The sequence below is a fragment of the Gymnodraco acuticeps genome, unplaced genomic scaffold (assembly GCF_902827175.1).
Source record: "Gymnodraco acuticeps unplaced genomic scaffold, fGymAcu1.1, whole genome shotgun sequence".
Classification (NCBI taxonomy): Eukaryota; Metazoa; Chordata; class Actinopteri; order Perciformes; family Bathydraconidae; genus Gymnodraco; species Gymnodraco acuticeps.
In genome coordinates, this window is record NW_022989899.1 from 2,848,030 (window position 1) to 2,867,138 (window position 19,109).

The 19,109-nt window shown below is 41.6% G+C and overlaps 1 protein-coding gene and 1 long non-coding RNA gene across 10 annotated transcripts in view; both read left to right on the top strand.

Annotated features, from left to right (window-relative positions):
- Positions 1-19,109, top strand: part of bcas3 (BCAS3 microtubule associated cell migration factor) — a 327,795-nt gene that overhangs the window by 53,335 nt on the left and 255,351 nt on the right. The gene's annotated exons all lie outside the window — the stretch shown is intronic.
- Positions 9,730-12,353, top strand: LOC117539626. 2 transcript variants are annotated; one of them, XR_004568046.1, is made up of 4 exons: positions 9,730-10,163; positions 11,568-11,821; positions 11,958-12,129; positions 12,339-12,353. It is a non-coding gene; the product is annotated as an uncharacterized LOC117539626 (long non-coding RNA). The 2 variants fall into 2 exon arrangements; XR_004568045.1 differs by lacking the exon at positions 9,730-10,163 and adding an exon at positions 10,902-11,094.

Sequence of the window (19,109 nt, forward strand, 5' to 3'; positions counted from 1 at the left end):
CACCTTAACCGAATATTTTCCGTCTATGACGGATTTTTTTTAACAATGACGGACAAATCTGAAAGCAGTCCGTCATATTGACAGATTAGAACAAACTCGGAACAGCGCCAAAGTTTCCCCGCAGCTAGGCTCCGGTGTTATGCCATGTTATGTATGCCCTCCAAAAAGGAAATCATACCGTTTCCAAACCTAACTGCCGTACAAATCATTGAAATGTCTGAGTTTTGGCATTACGCTGTGCACGCTCCCGCGAGGTGCAGCAGCCATGTATAACACGGCGCATGTGAACTGTCCCCCCCCCCCCCCCCCCCCCCCCCCCCCCCCCCCCCCCCCCCCCCCCCCCCCCCCCCCCCCCCGTTGACAGTTCACGAGCATACTTCCCCCCCGCCCCCTCGTCAGATTTGTGTAAAGGCCGACGGGTAATTCTGAATTTTGACAGCAGTTTTACGATCCTGTCCGTCAAAATGACGGGCAGCGAAAAAGTCTAGCGCAACCTCTGTGACCCTCAAGACCTGGAGCCTCTAACCCCAAATCACATCTTGCTCTTAAAAACCAAGCCAATTCTGCCCCCTGGAGTTTTTGACAAGAAGGACTTGTACGTAAGACGCCGATGGAAACAGGTGCAATACATGGCAGACCTATTCTGGAAACGCTGGTGCCGGGAATACTTACCCCTCATGTAAGAAAGACAGAAATGGTGCAAGGAGAAGAGAAGCTTTAAACCTGGAGATGTAGTAATGGTAGTTGACACTTCTGCTCCCCGTAGCTCTTGGATCCTGGGAAGAGTGCTAGAAGCTATGGCAGACACTAAAGGACTGGTTCGAGCTGTCAAAGTTAAAACACAGACCAGTGTGCTGGAGAGGCCAATTACCAAGATCTGTCTGCTGTTAGAATGTGAAGAGTGACGGCAGCAAAGAGTCTTCTTCCGCTGATGGCACGATGATATCATGTAGACAGGATAAGTAACACCAAACAACTCATATTGATAGATGACTGGATTCATGAAATGAATAGAAATCCTGACTCTACAGGCTCCTTTTTTTTGTATATTTGATAATTGTTTTTGTGGTGGCCGGTTAGGAGCCATTTCCTTAGATTATATTATTTTATCTTTTTAGAGTACATAATCTGAGATTCTGTGGTGTATATTATTTATTATTTAATTTGAGTGCGTTACTCTGCAGGTCTAGATGTTGCATCATAAAAGGAGAGGTGCTGCAGCCTACTGGTGTGGCTGACTGAAGCAAACAGTTTTTAGACCTTACTGGTTGGGAGCGTCACAGCTTGGTTCTTTATTGTGCCTTTAACATTGAAATATCAGTTTATATGACAAATTGTTTGATTAAAAACGTTTATTTATTTTTGCCTTTTTTGGAATAAACTATCGCATCTGGACATTTATATTTTTTCTCTCAAACTACAAGCGTCTACTCATCGGTCAGCCCCACGAGTGAATCACAAACAAAGGACAAAAAACAAATGGATATCGTGGTCACTACAGAATCTGTAGGTCCTTGCCCTTTCTTGCCAGTGGGGTCTAGTGTGTCCCTTTTTAGTTTCTAACTTTTGCTGTAGTTGAGGTTTTTAATGAGAGATATGAGCTTCCAATTCATCAATTTTTCTAGTCACTATGCTATGCCAGGTTTTGGAAGCGTCTTAAGTCAGCTTTCATTAAATGTTCCCAGAAATATTTCTGTCTCTTTTTCAACTTTCTTTCCTTTATATCCAAGCTTGTCATCAGAAGTGTACTTTTAAGATTGCACATGTGGCAGTTAGTTTCCATGTACTTGTTAAAGCTGACAGTTCCCCCATGACCCTTTCTACAAGGCAACTCAAACTTAAAACTCTATACACTTATCATCTTTCTGACTCATTGTACTGAGCTAAATCTAAACGGCTACATAACTACTGAAAACAGAACCAAAAATGAAGCCAAAAAACACAACATATCCCCTGAATTTATATGTATTTTTGGCGTGTAATAAGATTAGGAAAGGCTACTCTTTTCGCTCTTCAAATGGCAGGACTTCTTCAATCAGTATTTATTCTTCTATTCATTTTCATCTCTGAGCTGCCAGCTTGCGATTGTCCCATAATTAGAGGCCTCTTGATTTGATCCGAGCCCAAATCCTGAGCGACGGGTTCATTGGTCTGGCTCCTAGTGAAATCTTTCCAAGAAGTTTGGGGAAGTTGCTTTTACAGTGGTCAAGCAAAACATGGCAGAAACAAGAAAGATAGACTTAGCAGGAAACAATGATATGACTCAAACTGCGCCTGGAAAGCCCTGGAGCTCTGGCCGGGAAGAGTTATGTATAAAACCCCAGTGGCTTCTGTGTGTTGGAAGCTCTACAGAGGGCGGACTGGAGGCCGCCAGCTCTTGGTGTGGCGGCTGGCGCTATGCGGCACTTCGGTGGATCTGTGGATCTATTCCTAGTGGTTTAATTAGAGGGAAGCAGATGAAGTGCAGTGGCGAAGCGCTCTCTTTAACGGCTGCAATATGTGTGCGCTTGTTTTCTTTCACATCTCGTCCTCTTCACCCGTCTTTAATGATCCTTGACTTGATTATTAGGTACGATGCCAAGGTCAAAATACACTCATGTTTTGATGGCAGAGTTATTGTCCAACAACGTGTGCATTACTTTTGAGTAGGACTGGCACTAGATGGAGTGATTGATCCAGCAACCATGCAAGTCACCTACCCCTTTATTCTCTCTTTGTTTGTAGTCATACTCAGTTGGTTCAAAATTAAAAATATTTATTATTGAGTCACAATTTTCAATTATCTTATTTAAGAGGGTTGAAATATTTTTACAAGAAGAAGACCCTTGTCAATTCAGTTGACTCAGTTGTTATTACACACAGTACTATACACACACAAAGGAAATATACACAGTAGGTCTGAATACATATACATAAATAAGTATATGTTATATTCTGTTATATTGAGAGAAGTCGGAGCAAACAGGTTCCAGTTTGTCCGCCTCTCCCGTTGCCAGTCCACACTCCATATTATTTTGGTCCGATCAGGACTTGAACCAGCGACCCTTTGGGTTCCTAAGCCAAGTCCCTATAGCCTGAGCTATGTCTGCCCACATAAAATGACATACAATTCTATATAATTGTCATTGTACATAGTACAGAGACAACAAAATGCATAAAATCAGATGTGCAAAAAGCAGTAAAGTTTATATAAAAGCGATTTTAAGTCAGAATAAGAGCGACAGTTCAATTGTTGTCACATTTACGTAAACATATGCATATTTGAGAAGGATTTAACAGGCAAAGTAACTTGGAGTTCTCTGGTAAACTCCAATAGATCTTGAATAAGTGTAGTAAATAGTACAATGTAGAAGTATAAAATATTACATTTTCCCAAATAATGTGAGCTCTATTTTGTGTAGCCTTGCAATATTATGAATATGGAAGTTTTCTGAATACCAATCAAATTGATGGCAGATGTATCAAGACCGAATGTCTCCCCACACAGAACTGTCCCCTTAACCATATCCCTGGTTTAGTAACAGGACGGTCTAATGAATAGCCTGGCCTGCAGAGGCTGACCATTGAGGCAGCTGTGCCGTGAAGCTAGCTCTCCACGGTGTAATAACTCTCTCTCTCCATTCTACTGATGTGTGAAAGAAACCAGGCCGTCACCGAAAACCCCCCGTACCCACACGCACATGTTGAACACAAGGGGAATTGCCGCACACAAGCAGCTCCCCTCGGCCACACGTTTATAGCCACACGTTGAGCATGGATTGAGTTGTGTCTCCAAACCAATGTAGTAATTAGCAATCACAGCCTGCTCTGATGTGATTTACAACAGCCACTCTGCACGGCTCTGTGTCGTGCGTCTTTCACTATTTGAAGTTGGAGTAAGTGTAAACATTGTAATGTTTATGAATATTTTTAAGAGTGATCCTAATGTCTACCCTTGAGTGTCAAAGCCAGGTTTGTTGGGACCTCAGTTATGTTTTCTGATTTCAAATTTAGTCAGAACTATTCTGTCCTGTTTATGTTAGCAGAGGCAGAAGGTCCAAGAATTTACTTGAAAACCATGTATTGAAACACAAAACATAATTAACGTACGCAGATCATCGTTTGCTCTATGGCTGTCAGACTGAGCACTTTTAACTAACTTGTTTATACAAAGTATGAGAGGAAGAATCTTTAGGTTGGTGTTCATGGTGAAAAAACAATGTCAAACAAATATGAAGTAGCCCAAATAGATCGCTGTAAGAAGGTGATCCAGTGCTTTTCTGCCACAAAAAGACTATGTGGACACAGGGCTTTACACGGTCAAAACTAAATATGTACACCAATGACCGTGACTCCTGTGGAAAGCTTGGCCGAAAAAGATTCACCCCAGCCACCCCCTTGCCAGACACCCACTAACACCCCAGACACCTCAGCAGTGTGGAGTCATCGGCAGCCTACGCGATGTGGTAACACAGAAGTCATGTAGTTATGTAGGTGGGTGGCTTGGAGATGGGGTGAGTTTTTGTTCTCAATAGTTGAGTCCTTGTTTGTCTGTTCTGACAACAGTGTCCAAAGAATTACAGTGATGAGTGACCCGGATGGAAAATCAGTAAATGTAATTTTTTTATTTCATGTATTAGGTCATTAAGAAAGCAACTTGTAAAGACCGACATCTTGCAATGTTTATTACGCCCCACAACAAAACTATTTGATGGAATGAATAACTTGATGCCATGCCATTCTTTAACAGAAGTAGTTACTGGCAGCACCGTTGTCTACATTTGAAGGGCTGCATTTATTTGTCCGTCCCAACCAAAGCCCTGACTTTTATTAGAGAATCAACTTTTCTTTGATTCATTTTTACACGTTATTTTAGCTGACACTTTTATCCAAAGCAACTTACATAAACTGCAATACTTTAGATTAGTTTACGGGAGTGATTTAGGGTTACGTGTCCGGACACTTAAATGCGTAGTGCGGTCGTTTTTCAATCGAAGGTTCTGGGTTCTATCCCATCCCTAACTTGTCGATGTCTCCTTAGGCAACCCCGAGTTGTATGTGTGTTAATGTGTGAGAATGTTAGTTACCTTGAGCCAGTGGCACGTTACGGAATGGATTATGTAAAGCGCTTTGAGGGGTTTAACATATTGACTGGGGATGGAAGCACTGACCCTCTCATTGGGTGGTGTTGCCCATTTTACCCCCTGAGCAACAGCTACCCTATAAACATATTTCTGCAACAAAAAATATTGCATGCTTTTGAGAATTCCAATTTATTTCAAAACAAACCCAAAAAAGGGTGTTTTGCACAACTTTAAATTAGTCCAACTTAACATCCATGTTGTCCCACACTTGTTGTATTGCTCTCACACACACAGCTCTCCAGTAAATCAATGGACAATCCAAGCATTGTGACATCTTACCTAAGAGTAGTAGTGGTTGTACATTTTTAAAGGGATTTAATTCGTTAACAGAGCAGAACAGAACCCTGAAAATGTTTAAAAAGAGACTGTGTTAATGCAAGGGGCTTACCTCTCAAGCCTCTCTGTCTGCCTGTTTGCTCAGAAGAGGGATTAAGGGCTGATCACAGGCCCTAATTCTTTATCAGTAGATTGTGGAGAGGAGCAATTTGTTTTGGGGCTTTTTAAACATGACATCAAAAGAGCCCTAGTGTCAAAGGTCTTTCTAAGCTGCTGTGAGAACATGTTTGTTCCATGGTGAAAAACTACAGGAATAAAAAACAAAGAAAAGGTAGATTTACTGGGAATTTAGATTAGATGCAGTAAATTGGGTTTGTGGCTTTGTCGGATGAACTTTGTCAGAAACAGAGGCTTCCTGAACATTCTCACCTCCTCATGCAGCATGTTTATCCTGTGTGCTATTAGAAATCCTTCATAAAAAGATCTCAATTAAAGTAAAGTCAAGCTTTGTGTACTTGACCACTAAGGTGTCCCTTTTATGTATGATGAACTTTAAAGCCATATAAGTATTGCCCTGTCAAAAAGAGACAACGTTCCGGTCTATTCCAGTGACATCAAACTCTTTTCCTAGAAAGAATGGATGAGGTTTGGGTAAAAGAGAGTTTAGAGAAACCTGTAAAACCAAGACCGTCTGGAGTTTGCCATTTTTGGGGCATAATGACGGACACCTACCCTCTTTTCTGAGTGGAGTGTGCCAGTGTTCAACATTTTGTATACATGAATAGATTTAAAGTCCAGGTAGAAAAAGCCTCAGGGTGGTTCAGCAGGTTTTTAAGTTGCTCTTTAAAGATAACAGAAATCTGAGTTAATCAGAATTGTTTTTCTTCTGAATCATATTTTTCTTAATTTTAATGTGACTATGACAGTTAAGATAAGTTTGTGCAGACTGATAGCTGTTCCTTGCTAATAACCTGTTAAGCCCCAAGCCTGTTTTTAAGGTCTCAGGCTCGAAAATGACATTCCCAGAACAAATGACTATAGCTTCACTTCTAAAAGGGGTAAATTAATAATCTTTTTTCTCAAAGCAACGATAAACCTGTGAGTTGGATGTAGAAAAGTCAGAATCAATATGTCATTTTTTTTAATTTAAAGTAAATTCAGATTGAACATCGTAAAACAATTTCAATTATAGTGTCCGTCCAAAAGAAAAACATTACTTATAGTGAAAACCACCCTTGAATGATAGGATCGGAGACTAAAAGCTTTTTTTTTGTACGATGTGAGGGTCTAAGGACAGAGGGTGTCGTTTTTCTCATACTGATATTCTGAACAATCTGTGCTGTTGTATTAGCTGTAAAGTGTATGTACAGTACTTTGGCTGTGTATGTACAGCACTTTGGCTCGACCACAAATCGGGTACGGGATGGGGGGCCGATGATGATGATGTCTGATTTGGCACTGTTCAGTTGGAGATAGTTTGTTTGCATCCATGCTTTTATTTCTGAGAGACAGTTGGTGAGAGTGGAGTGTGTTGTGGCGGTGATGGTTTTTGTTGAGATATAAAGATGGATGTCATCGGCGTAGCAGTGAAATTGAAGGTTGTGACGACTAATTATTTTGCCAAGGGGGAGCATGTAGAGGATGAAGAGGAGGGGGCCAAGCACCGAACCCTGGGGGATGCCTTGGGACAGAGGAGCAGTGTCGGAGGTGCAGTTGTTGATAAACTGATGTCTGTCGGTGAGGTAGGATTTCAGCCAGGAGAGTGCAGTGTCGGTGATGTTGAGTGATGATTCGAGGAGGGAGAGCAAGATGGCCTGGTTGATGGTGTCGAATGCTGCGGTGAGGTTGAGGAGGATGAGGATGTTCTGGTTGCCGGAGTCAGAGGAGAGGAGGATGTCGTTTGTGATTTTCAGAAGAGCTGTTTCTGTGTTGTGTTTTGATCGGAAACTGGATTGAAATGGCTCAAAGAGGTCATTGGAGCTGAGGTGGGATTTAAGTTCTGAGGCAATGACACATTCAAGTATTTTTGACAGAAAGGGGAGATTTGAGATGGGCCGGAAGTTGCACATCATGTCCGGTGTGAGTCCAGGTCTTTTGAGAATGGGTGTGACAGCAGCCAGTTTGAGAGAGGGGGGAAGTGATCCAGATCTGAGGGAAGAGATAATGATGGTGGCAATGAGTTGGGAGATGGCAGGGAGGCTCTCTTTAACAAATTTGGAGGGCATTGGGTCAAGTGTGCAGGTGGAGTTAATTCCAGCCATGAAGTCGGACAGTTGCATGGGGGTCACAGGGGAGAAGTGGGACAGGGGCTGTGAGGTGAAGGGGGGGGGGAGCCAGGAGGGGGGGAGCCAGGAGGGGAGGTGGGGGTTGCTGATGAGGGTGTCAGATTGCTGTAAATGTTGCTGATTTTGGTTCGGGGTATACCAGGGGGCGGAGTGTATGAAAGAGACATTTGTTGTTGTTGTGGGGGCCAGTTCATTGAGACAGAAGGAGAGGGTGCTGTTATAATAGTCCACAAGTTCAGATGGGTTTTCAGAAAGTGGGGGGAGACAGATATCTTGTAGGTAATGGAGGTAGTGATTGCTGAAGGTGAGATGGATTTGAGATTTCTGTAGGTTATTGTGCGTTTTTGCATTTGGGCGGGGATGGGGATGTTGATGTCCATGATGATGGCCAGGTGATCAGAGATGTGTGGATTGAGGCTGGACAGATGATGGATGGTGAGACCAGTGGAGCAGACCAAGTCCAGGATGTGACCACGGCTGTGTGTTGGGAAGTTGATGTGTTGAGAGAAGTTGCAGCAGTGAAGGGTTTCCTTAAATTCAGAGGCATATTTGCAGGTCGGGTCGTCAACATGAATGTTAAAATGCTTGATAGCCACCGGCTTTAGGCGGCTGGGAGAGACAATGTCAACGGGGAAGCCGGCTGATCGCAGCGGGATGGGAAGACCCACACGAGCCGCGGAGTTAGGGTGGAGTTAGGGTGAAGTTGGGGTGGAGACAGAAATGTTAGCTCAGCAGACTTCAGGGAGCCGAGGAGCATCTAGGTAGCAGGTAACCGATAATGCTAGCTAGCTAGCGGGCTAGGGACCGGTGAGCAGGAAAGAGCCAGCAGGTAGGAGATGACAACACAAAGGTCTGTGTCGATTCGATAGAGAGATACTGCTATTTTTGCTGATGACTGACGTTTAAAAAGTAGAGAGCCAGACAGGAGAGGTTCCGATCTGGACTAAAGAATACGATTTGGGGCGGAGGAGCAGCGAACAAACAACGCCAGCACCCTCGGCGACCCTGGAAAATGATGTCATAATTGTTTTCCTCCACTAAATATAAGAGATAGCTAAGATAAGATAACTTTAACAAGATGCCTGAGTGCTTTGTACCAGGTTGTAATCATACCAGCAATGGGCCTTGCTCGTTCTTTCGCTTCCCGTCTGATGAAAGGACCAGGAGTGGCTGGATCATGTTAGCTACCTAGCTAGTAGCAAGCACGTTAGTTAGCATTACAGCCTTAGCTGTGTCATTTTTATTAGCCTTAACATGAAGTAACATTAAGTAACCCAAAATGTAAGAGTGGTAGTCATATTTCGTGAACCCTTTGAAAAGTACTGTCACAACGGTGTGATCATTCTATAATACACCGTTTTAAGCCCGGATGCCCCCCTCCCCCAGTACGCTACATTAGCATCGGCGATTTTTTCTACTTCAGGCTATCTGCACAAATGGTTAACATTGAACATTAAAAAGATCAGGCATTTCAGGGAGAATCGAAGGAAGGCAGGCAGCTTTCAATCAATCAATCAATCAATCAATAGGATAAGGCTGTAGTAGGCCTAGGGCCTTTTAGTCGCTCATAAATAAGTAGATGACTGTTCTTCATATACTATGGATGCTGGCAACAGTCACATAGTCCAATGTGAAGGTGATGTTTGACCAGTAATAGTCGAGGCGGGACTTGAGACAGTTAACAGTCTTGGATGTGACCACGCTTTCTGGCAGATCATTCCACAAGTAAACCATACACAGGCTGAAAAAGTTGTGGCGGATAGTCAGTCTTGAGTACTGTTTCTTCAACTTGAGGCAGTGTCCACGAGTCCTGGTGTTATAATCCCGTTGTAATGGGCATGATGTTTTGTAGATGTTGTGGAGATATTTGAAAACTTCGATCCCTTGCCCTTCTATAATACATGCTCGGGATCTTAAAGGGCCCATTGCATGCTTTTCCGGTTATTACCCGTCTCCTTGTGTGTTATGAAGGTGTCCATGCATGTAAACAGTCTGCAAAGTCAAAACCCCTCAAAGTACACCCTGTAGGGAGTAAAACTCTAACACAGAAAATACCTCCCCCAAAAGCCTCGTTGGAGATTTCTCAGTTTCCATTGTTTACTTCCTGCCCCGCGTGACGTAGCTGCACCGCGTGACGTCACTTCCTCTGCCAGCCGACCATATTAAGTGTCGTAAAACCTGCTTCTTTTCAAAGCTCTATCCAGTCATGTCGCGGAGGGTCTGTTGCCTGTCTTGTGTGGAGAAATCCACAATGTTTGCAGTACCGAAGGCAGAACCACGACGAAGTCAGTGGTTGACATTCCTTTTTAACACTGTTCCAGCTGATTTACCAGCCGGTACTGTTGTGTGTGCGCGGCATTTCACGGACCAAAGCTTTAAAAACGTAACAATGTTTAGCTTCGGACTTGCAAAGCTGATATTGGAGGACGATGCTGTTCCTACTTTGTTTGGACCAGCGGGAGATTCGGGTACACAACCTGTAAGTATTCATTGTGATTTGTGTATTTATTCTGTTTAAAACAAACAATGTATCTACCACGACTGTGTAAATGCTATGCTATGCTAATGCTATGCTACCGAGGTAAACACGAGGGCTAACGAGCATTCCCAGACCTCAACACCGATGTTAGCACATGGCCTTACATGTATCTCATAGCAGGAGAATGTCTGCAAACACACACGAAATACTCATAGACAGTATACTCCGGGTGATTTAACCGTACGGTCAGTAATTACAGTTGCCGTTCGTGTATTCTACCGAGCTACCATTAATAAGCTAAGCTAGAAGCTCTAACCTAGAGATGTTATTTTTTTATTTTTATTTTTTTTCGAGCATGTAAAACCAAAGAAAATACAAATGAAACAAAATATGATACAGACATGATACAGTACTATACAAATGAATGCAATAACAAAACGAAATATTTAAATAATAATTGAATAATCTGTAGTATCATTGTCTGATAACAATACAAAAAAAACAAAAACTTTAGCTAATTACACGTCCGAAAAACACGTTATGAAAAACATTGTTTTCATGCCAGCTACAATGAATGACCGAACGTAGCAGACTAACTGTATAATATTGCAATTGTAAGATTTTCTTGCTAAGCCTAGACTTGCTGTTAAACTGCATATTAGGTTAGCATATTAGCTGGCAAGCTAACTGTGTTGATTACTGATAGACATGCTTCTGTGTATTTATGCCCTATTTGTTATTCCCCAACAGAGCAATGAAGTAGGTGGTAGTTACCACATGGAAAAGGAGGGACTCAAAAGATGCCTAGATCATCTGGAGTCAAAGGATTTGGCGGTTGAGTACATTGTGACTGACCGTCATCCGCAGATCCAGAAGTACCTGAGGGAACGCAACATCGAACAATTCTATGATGTGTGGCACTTTGAAAAAGGTATTTATCCCTATATGTTGTAATGGAAGAATACCAAATCAGAGGCACTGTCCTTTGTTAAGATATTCCTTTGTTTTACTAGGCAATTTATCCTGAGCTTCTAATCAGCAGCAGACATGACATAATGTCTGAATACATTCATTATATCTCCTACAATTTGGCCTGCCAGACCACTTGATCACAGCACCTTTTCTCATTGTAAATTACATTTCACTCACTAATCCTAGGATAATGTGAGTACTCTTTAGAATGGGAATTTACAGTGATATGAATATGTATGGGTGTTTCCTGGCTATGAAATTTTTTCAGACAGAAGGGTGTCACACTGACAGGCAATTATCATATGCATGTTATGGTTGATGATATATGAAGTGTGGAATTTCCACCACACCCTTGAATGTTGTCCATCACAGCACGTCATTTCCACACTATGGCTTGAATATTAACTTGTGCATGTGCTTTTTTTTTATCAGGTTTGTCCAAGAAACTTCTGAAACTTACACAGAACAAGGACTGTGACGCAAAGTTGAAGAGGTGGCTGCGCAGCATAAAAAACCATGTCTACTGGAGTGCGACGAGCACAACCTCGGGCCGGAGAAGGTGGCAAGGTGGACGTCACTGGTCAACCACCTACAAAACGTTCACGTGCATGATGACCCCCTGTTCCCCAAGTGCACACATCCTGTAGGAGCCGCAAGCGATGCAAATAAACCTTACCTAAAAGGTGGTAAGTTCAATATTTCACTTCCTTCATAAGATCAACAATATAGAATGTAAATATAACATTGTTGTTATGGCAAATTATTGTTCTAATGTTCTAATGTGCTGGTGATTTACCTAATATCTTTGTCATTTTACTCAAGGCTCAATAACACTCGCCAGAGTTGAAACGATACTCACCAACAAGAGAGTTCTCAAAGATGTGCTAAAGCTAAGCCATCACTACCAGACCTCATCCCTGGAGTCCTTCCACAACTTAATTCTGCGTTTTACCCCAAAAAATGTGGTTGTCCCCTTCATTGGAATGTTGTGCAGGTAATACACTGTATACTTTATTCTGTAGCATCTTATAACACAGTCACTGTTTAGTGGCATGAGGGTTTTATTCTGTCATAACACAAAGTCTCATTTTATTTTGCTATTCTATAGGTTGTGTCTAGCAGCAATGCATCACAACGAGAATACATTAAATACAAAAAGTGAATAACAAGAACAAATTATTTATACAATGCTTTCTTTTTCAGTCTATGTGGATGAGCTGACGAGGCTTGTGTTTCACAAAGTCTTTCTGGACCCTACACCCTTTGTGGACGAGCTGAAACTAATCCACGTCCCAGAGGACCTGTCAACTCAATTTGACAGGCCCCCCAAGGAGGAAATGATTGTCAGCTGTTTCTCCCGTTTCCCCCCAAAGGAGGTCGAAATCCTACTTATTGTCCAGCCAGATCTGGAAACTCCTGGCGGATCCGGAGCACAACACACGACGGAATCACCACTCTGATGCCTCGCCCTAAATATCCCCAGCACCAGCTTACAAAGCTGCGATACGCAAGATATCGAAAACGCCTATCAGGAGAGGATTGGATGATGTACAGTGTATAAATATACATTCACACATTTTGTACATTTGTAAAAATAAAGTTTGATGGAAATACTTAGTAGCCTTTCTTTCCTGAATTATTTGCTCCTATAACATATCATTCATATATAGCAAACCATGATTTTATTTTTCATCAAACGGTAGTAGTTTATTACAGGTAACAATAACTTACTCTTCTTCCGTTGTATTTGTCAAAGGTCCGAAACTGTATTTATAAATATTGTGGAGATTCTGCAGGGTGTATGGGTTCAAGCAGTTAGGCTCTAGTCCTGGGTGGTCAACCATGCAGTTAATGGGTTCTGGAACTTGCAGCATGCGTGTTACAACCTATGAAGGTAAGATGTGTTACAAAACACGTTTAGCAATTAAACCAACTATGGGAAAGGTTTACAAAATAAACATTCAATTACTATGGAAGTAATAAAAGTGCATATAATAGTCTATTGACTTGAAAAATATGTATGCTGTATATCTTGGTATATGTGTGCTACTGTTGGTGTTTTCAGCTAGCTGCCGACATAATGTAACTAAGCTAGGCTACCTTTCTTATGCTATTGCAGCACACGTTTTCTCCGTCACTTGGCATCAAAGCGCAGTTTCCACAACGGCACCTAAATAACAACAGTTGTAGGTACATCTGATGACATCTGAAATGTAAGACATATACTAGATAAAAACGTACCACAATGACACTGTTTGGTCTGCTCTAGTGAACGGCGAGGCAAGACTCGCGATTTGGTCTATTCTAGGATCGAACGGAGGTTCGAAATTGTATGCTCCATACGCCATTGTATGCTATATGTAAGCTATCTATTTATCTATATAACTATCTATCTATCGTTTCTCAAATCTAGTATTGCTATGTTGCTAAGTACCCGCTAAACCACTTTACGGCAGATGTCAACAGAGCAGAGCCTCTCTGGTGGTTGACTAATCAGAACAGAGTGGCAGAGCTGACCAATCGGAGCACACTGGACGCACAGTAGGGTGGGGGCAGGAACTCCATCGAGCCGTTTAGCACAGGGAGTGAAAACTCATACTATACAGAGATAATGTATGAGAAACCAATCTGAGTTTGGAAAATTGCACAGTATTTTTCTATTGTAATATCCCTCAACAATGGTATTATGATCAGTAGAAAGGACCATGCAATGGACCCTTTAAGACTTCGCAGTCGTTCTTGATATGTTAGGTCCTTTAGTTCTGGAACCAGCTTTGTTGCCCTTCTCTGTATTTTTTCGATGAGCTCAGCATCCTTTTTGTACATGGGGGACCAGGCAACATTCCCATACTCGAGGAGTGGCCATGCAAGAGAGGTGTATAAACTACGTACTACATCAGTCCAAATAAGTGTATGATCTGCGGATCACTGCTAGGATACCATTCACTTTGTTAGCTGCCCGATGGATATGTTCACTAAATGTCAGGGTATTATCAACATTCACACCAAGGTCCTTTTCATTCTGAGTTTTAGATAGGTTTATATTTTTTGATCTATCACACATATTATACTCATATTTTGGGTTCAGAAGACCTAAGTGCATTAATTTGCACTTCGCTGCATTGAATTTGAGCTGCCAACACTCGGACCATCTTAGCATTTCTCTGAGATCTGACTGGAGTTTTTCTGCACCCTCCTTACACTTAATTACATTGAAGACTTTAGTATAATCTGCAAACATCTGGACCATTGAGCTCACATTATCGGGTAGGTCGTTGATATAGACGACAAACAGTATAGGACCTAGGACACTACCTTGTGGAATTCCACTGAGAACTGGGCACCATCCATATGGTTTACCGTTAACAAAGACTCTCTGTCGCCTGTTTTTGAGAAAGTCTGAGATCCAGCTGAGTATGTCTCCACGGATACCATACCCATAGAGCTTCTTCAGTAATCTTTTGTGAGGTACAGTATCAAATGCTTTCTGGAAATCCAAATAAATGGCATTGAGACTTCCTCTTTAGTCAAGGGTACGAGACCATGGGTGTTTCTCAATCTCGAGTAAAACTGCTCCAGAGCCACTATTTCAAGCATACTACGTCATTGATTGCCACCGAAGTACTGTTCCAATGTCCAACATACTTGGAATTCTACCGAGCCCGGCGTACTTCGTTTGGAGACATTTTGAGGCTGCACATGTGTAGACCAAGCCCCCAGGAAGTGCACCGGAGTCTGATGAGAATATTCGTAGTGGCCAAACGGCGGTACTACACTTCCTTTAGGTTGCTGGGCCCGGAAACACTTTTTCCCATTGACTTACATTGGGAAAGAGTGGTCTGTAACTCGTTGGATAATTGTTTTTAAACTAAATAAACTACCCAGTATGAACGTTTGTATAGCCCTTATTAAAAACTTTCGTTCCTCAAGTTGTAAAAATGTGCTAATAACGTTATTCTGAGAGTTATTTCCCTCGGCATTATGAACGCGCATCTAACCCACGGGACCGCGCCGCCCGGCACGTTCATGTTACATGTTCAGTACTACATGAGTTTCTCTTTACCCATGGATGCACAATAACAACGGACCATATCGCCTTACTGCCAGCCCACGGAGCTGTAATAATGGATATATTACACATGTTTGCTGTAATTCATCATGTGTAAAATATTATACTACATGGGCTGTATGATGTAAATCTTGTACCGTAAATGTTGTATTAAATAAAGTTAATATTACCGACGTAGATTAACGTTCCTGTAGCTTCTTATTGCACTTGCAATTGTTTTAGTTACTTGTGTGCTACTTAACATGAATAATCACAGTTACTATCCTTTTACTCCATCACATTTCAAAAATAAATAGGCTATTGTTATTTTAACTCCACCACAGTAATCCATCATCAGCTTTACTTTTTAGATAAAGTTTTAACTCACAATTGATCATAAATGGCTTCAACATATACATTTTTATATATTACCAAGTGGTTTCATGTACAACCCACACAAGTATCATGCTAAATAAAGCTCTGTTGCTTGGATATCACTAGATCCTGATGTCAGCGTAATATAAAAGTACATAACGATTGATGTGTAACTTAGCATAATTTACTAGCTAGCTGCTAACTGCCGCTTCGTTAATATAAATCCAGTACCATGCTGTCATGAACGCGCGGTGCTGTTACGTGTACGCAAATTCACGTGCTTAATGTGAACGAGCCTTTTGGGCGGCGTGGTTAAAGTTGCGCATGCTCTATGAGTGCACATACGGGTACTTCTCAGGCATGCCGGGTAATCTGTGACGTTTCGCTCTCTCAAAAGTTGGGCCATTTTGTCATCATGCGCCATTGAGCAACTCTCATAGGAATGAATGAGGCCCCGCCTCCCACGCTGTATCCAGTTCTTATACATCCATGGTGTAGACTCCGCGGTCTTAAAATCCCCACAATGCTTTGCGCACAGACCAATTTCCCCAAATCTGTGGCGGAAAATGTAAGGCGGGGCCTCTCATATCTCACATCTGCACACTTGCTAGCTTGTTCCACTCTTTGTTTTCTGAATGCCAGGAAGTATTATTGCCTTGCTTCTGAAGCAAGTGACTCGGAAGACATGTGCTACCAAGCAAGCATACTCGAGATTGAGAAACACCCCATATGTCAAGGAAGGCCAGGAGCTGGGTTGTATTTGTGTTTTGGTCGTGTTTAACATAACAAAATGTAAGGTCATCCACGTTTTTAAGTCCTTGAGGCAGTCTTGAATTTTATTTAGATGATTAATTTCATCAGGCTTGATTGATAAATATAGTTGAGTATCATCCGCATAACAATGAAAGTTTACAGAATGATTCCTTATAATATTGCCTAACGGAAGCATATATAATGTGAACAAAATATGTCCGAGCACTGAGCCCTGTGGCACTCCATGGCTAACTTTGGTTTGCGTGGAAGATTCATTTCTGTATGTAGCTCACTTCTGTAAGCTCCGTTAGCAGCTAGCTCTCCTCGACTACTGTTAGCTCCGTTAGCAGCTAGCTCTCCTCCACTCACTCACCGGGAAACTTTGCTCTGGACTCTCGGCTTGGATGTCATCAATTCTCCACGGCGGTCCGGTGGCCGGTCAGAGAGGAAGATATGAGCTTCTTTTTTTAAATTGACAAACATCAGATGTGTAATTCATGGCACAATTCAAACGGGATCGAAATAAAAATGTTCTCTTCCATTGACTTGGAATTTTTCCGAAATAAGGTCCCATGGAGGACCACCGGAAAGGGAGGGACTTCGGCTCTCTATGCCCAAACCCGGAAGTTGTCATACACTCTCGTAGCTATCATAGCAGCTATATATGAAAACTCAGTTTTTGCCATATACAGTATATGAAGATGGATTATCAATAATCATTTCAAAGTGACACAGAGACATTGGATTAACCTTCAGCAGCGTTGTATGCGTTTTAATGCCATTGAACACAACTTTTGATCAGAAAGAGAGGGCCTTTTATCAATTATAGTATTAAAGTTGAAAAGCGGGCAATGATTAAAAGTTCATCCATTCCAAAATTTGAACCAGTTGCACGGAGGACGTCGCCCCATGTGGGCCGCTCGCTCTATCCACTGGGCTATATATTCTTTAAACTGTTGAACTTTTCTTTTAATACTCATTGTCTTTTTGTTCAAAACTTCTCCACATTTTGAAGTGTTTCCCGAGCCAGAACGACCTATCTTTCTTCCTGGCTTGCTCTATAATGATTCAATACAAATGCAATACCAACAACAACTCAACAGCAACAACTCAACAGCAACAACACAAACTACGAAAACAACCCACACATTGCGCATTGTTTAGAGCGGTTATAAAGTGTTGAAGCGCTCAAATTCGAAACTGTTTCAATCTGTCACCTGTCAGAATCGAGACGAGGCAGTGCATTGAATCACCTGATTGGATGGCGAACCAGTGAGTTGATTCATTCAGAAAATGAAGCAGTTGCTGCTTCTGACGTTGTATGTCACGTGACTTGAAGCAAGCTTCAAAGCACTACTTCTATGGAATAGGAAAACCAGAGTTTGAAGCACGTATCGAAGCTTCAGTGTCAAACTGCCATCACTAGTTGTCTGGGTTTGCTTCCCCTGCCGCGAGTTTTGATCACACAGTGATGATACTTATACCTATAGAATCTGTGGAATCTCAGCTTGCTAGCTGATATCTTGTTTGTGCAGATCCGATAAGTAATAAAGTATTTCTACCGTGAGTTCTGTGCTAAGTGCGTTAGCCTTTTTCGCTCAGGGCTAATTCAGAGGCTTGTTATTACCCTTGTGTTTTGTTTAGCTAAAAATTGTTAATATTCTCTGATAGCTGAGTTTCTTCCCGTTAAGTGGGTATGACACATTCATAGTTTGTTAAATGTTAAGAAGCCCTCAGACGCTGTTTCTTGCAAGATGTTGCGTTTTGCCCCCGGTACCGGGGGCATGGGGCTTAACTGGATAACAAATACATTGGTATCAGCATTTATGCCTGCAGAAAAGTTACAAACATATACATTTGAGTTAAATAAGTAACATTAATAGAGGTACATACTATAATGACCATAGAGCACAAACAAGTTTTTTCAAGCGTCAGATAGCTCAATCATTGCCAAAATTGTATAACAACCATATCAATAATAGTTCTGGTTTATATCTGCCATTTCTTATTGTTTCTTCAACAACAAATACATTGCGTTTGACTAGGAAATTTGGCAATTATTTAAAAAATAACTAATTTATGTTCAGCAATAGTAACTTACTGTACATATACAGAGCTATTCCAGAAGCGAGGGCCTGGTAACTTCCTCCTTCGTCCTCACCTTTGAAATCAATGAAAGAATCAGTGTCAGAGAACCTGAGTGATCTATATTGAGCATACATCTGAAAATAATTCAGGTGCTGGTATGTGAAGTGATTTAAAGACTAATAAAAGGATGCTAATATCAAATGAAAAAAATTAACAGGCATCCCATGATGGGATTTTAGGACAGGCAAGATGTTTGCTGTCTTTCTGATCTTTGTCACTACAGATGCTGCTTCATTCTACAGGATTTTTTTTTTTGTATCAAAGAACATTTTAAAGTAAAGCATTATAGTAGAGAGTTGTTGGTAAGTGGATGGACGTCGGGAGACACATTGTATAATGACTGATTGTTAACTGTTAGTTGCTCGAAGTAACACTTTGGTTATTTGTGTTCTTAGAATATAACATTAATCTGTATTGTATATGCCCAGTATATGTGTAAATACATACAGCCACAAAAAGTCCTGTCTTTCCCCCAAACCTGGCAGCTCTGAAGACAAAGCTTCTTCTTACGATGGATACTCTTTCATTTGTGCATTGGGCTCATTTGCTCTGAAGTTTATTCCTCCCGGTAACAGTAAGTCCCACAAGTACTTCATCTTTTGAGCTTTATGCCTTCCACATGGTTATAGTTTTAGATTTTTTTCAGATTT